This window comes from Otolemur garnettii, unplaced genomic scaffold (assembly GCF_000181295.1).
Source record: "Otolemur garnettii isolate 467f Iridium unplaced genomic scaffold, OtoGar3 scaffold00041, whole genome shotgun sequence".
Classification (NCBI taxonomy): Eukaryota; Metazoa; Chordata; class Mammalia; order Primates; family Galagidae; genus Otolemur; species Otolemur garnettii.
The window spans coordinates 12,863,933-12,865,680 of record NW_003852436.1 but is presented as its reverse complement, the minus strand read 5'-3'; positions in this window follow the sequence as shown (position 1 = coordinate 12,865,680).

The following is a 1,748-nucleotide window of genomic DNA, read 5'->3' as shown; positions in this document are numbered from 1 at the left end:
TAGGTGTATGTGGCTGGCGCCTTAGCCATTTGAGCCACAGGCGCTGAACCAGATTCTTCCATCTTAACCCTCTAAGAGGGTATGTGTGCGTGCGCACACACACTAAATAATAATGATAATAATAAGATCCAGGGGGAGAACAGGACTACTCCACCAAGGACCCCAAATTCCACCCCCTGCCCTGTCAGCTCACACTCACTCTCCAGATTCTGGAAACATCTATTGGGACATCCAGTCACTCAATTCTTCAGTAAACCCCCAAGCAGTGAAAAGTTAGACCTGTAATCCTGGCTAACTTCAGTCTTTGGGAGAAGCAGTAAAAACGTTTGCCATGGAGAAGACAATAGTGAAGCTCACCATACTCGTTTACAGCTGAGTTTTCTAGCTTAAATTCCTGTTTTCATAGTTAGTGGGGAAAAAACAATTGTATTGGTCTCTGAAAGAATGTTTTTAAAAAATTAAGCTGAAATAATTTATTTAGAAAGCCACTGTGGTTTGTAAAGATGGTTCCAGAAGAATGAAGATTTGATGTCCCTACAGCAAGGTCACACAAAGCCTCTGAGAGCTAGACAGTGGCTGTGCATCCAGCATCAACACGCTTGTTGGGAGCAATTAACACTGAGTCAGGTCCGCCTGCATGTTGGGAGCTGATAGGACTTTAATCGTTGCATCCTACTGTGTGAAGAAATATGCACTTGTATTAGCTCTAGGTCAACGACTGTGGCTCCCCCCATTTATGAGCTTGGAGTCTTGTCAGGCTGAACAAATAAAATAATGCTTGCGGCTCCTCTGGTCCCACCGTCTTTCCTGGGATTGACTGTTCTTCCCGTGAAATGTCAGTTCTCATCAGCGAAGAGAACAAAGAAAGCCAGAATATTAGCTTGAGGAGAACTAAGACACCATCTGGTGGCCATTTACTATAAATCTTTGCCTCGCATGCAAATTCCTTGTACAAAGGAGCCCAGCCTTTTGATTTGTGGGCTGCTAGGAAGCAGTCTGTGTGACTGCGGAAAGCCTGGGAATCCTGAGCTTCCACGCATGGCAGGCCTCTTGCCTCTTTTTAATTCTTGTCCCAATTTAAAGTACTCAGACCCCATTTTTCGAACATCCTAACCACAAAGCCGAGGGACTGACCCTCTGAGGTCTTTCACAGCACGAGAAATAGAGTCCTGAGGGCTGTAAGGTTTTACTCTCTGGTTGGGAGGCTTCTTGAAAGAAACAAATGCCCAAGAAACCCTGATAATTTTTCCTCCATGAATATTTGGCTGTAAAATAGAGAAATATAAAGAGCTTGTCTATCAGGTTCTCTTTCTCACTTAAAATTTGCTTCACTGATAAAGACCATTTTTACAAGACTAGTCTTGGGCTCCCTGACCACAAACTGGCCTTTGTCTTCTTTGGCAGATGGCAGTGACTAAATGACCCCAACTTGACATCTTTTCATCAACAGTTTCAAAGCAAGGCTGTCCCTGAGGAAAATCCCCTCCCCAGTGAGTGAAGTTTTTCCCCAGGGTCCCTTATCCCCCAGCCCAGCTGGCAGATTCTGTGCCCCTCTGCCCACTTCATAACTCAACAAGGGCCCCTCCTGACCGAAGTGTGAACTTGGTGTCTCAATTCTGAAAGATTCTTCCTTGCTATGATAAAATACCCTCTGGGAATATTTTCACTTTACCAGGGGCTCTGTACTACGTGAGCTGAAGGACAGAACTTCCAATTGTGCCAGCTGGGGAAGGGGTGACAAGTTGTGA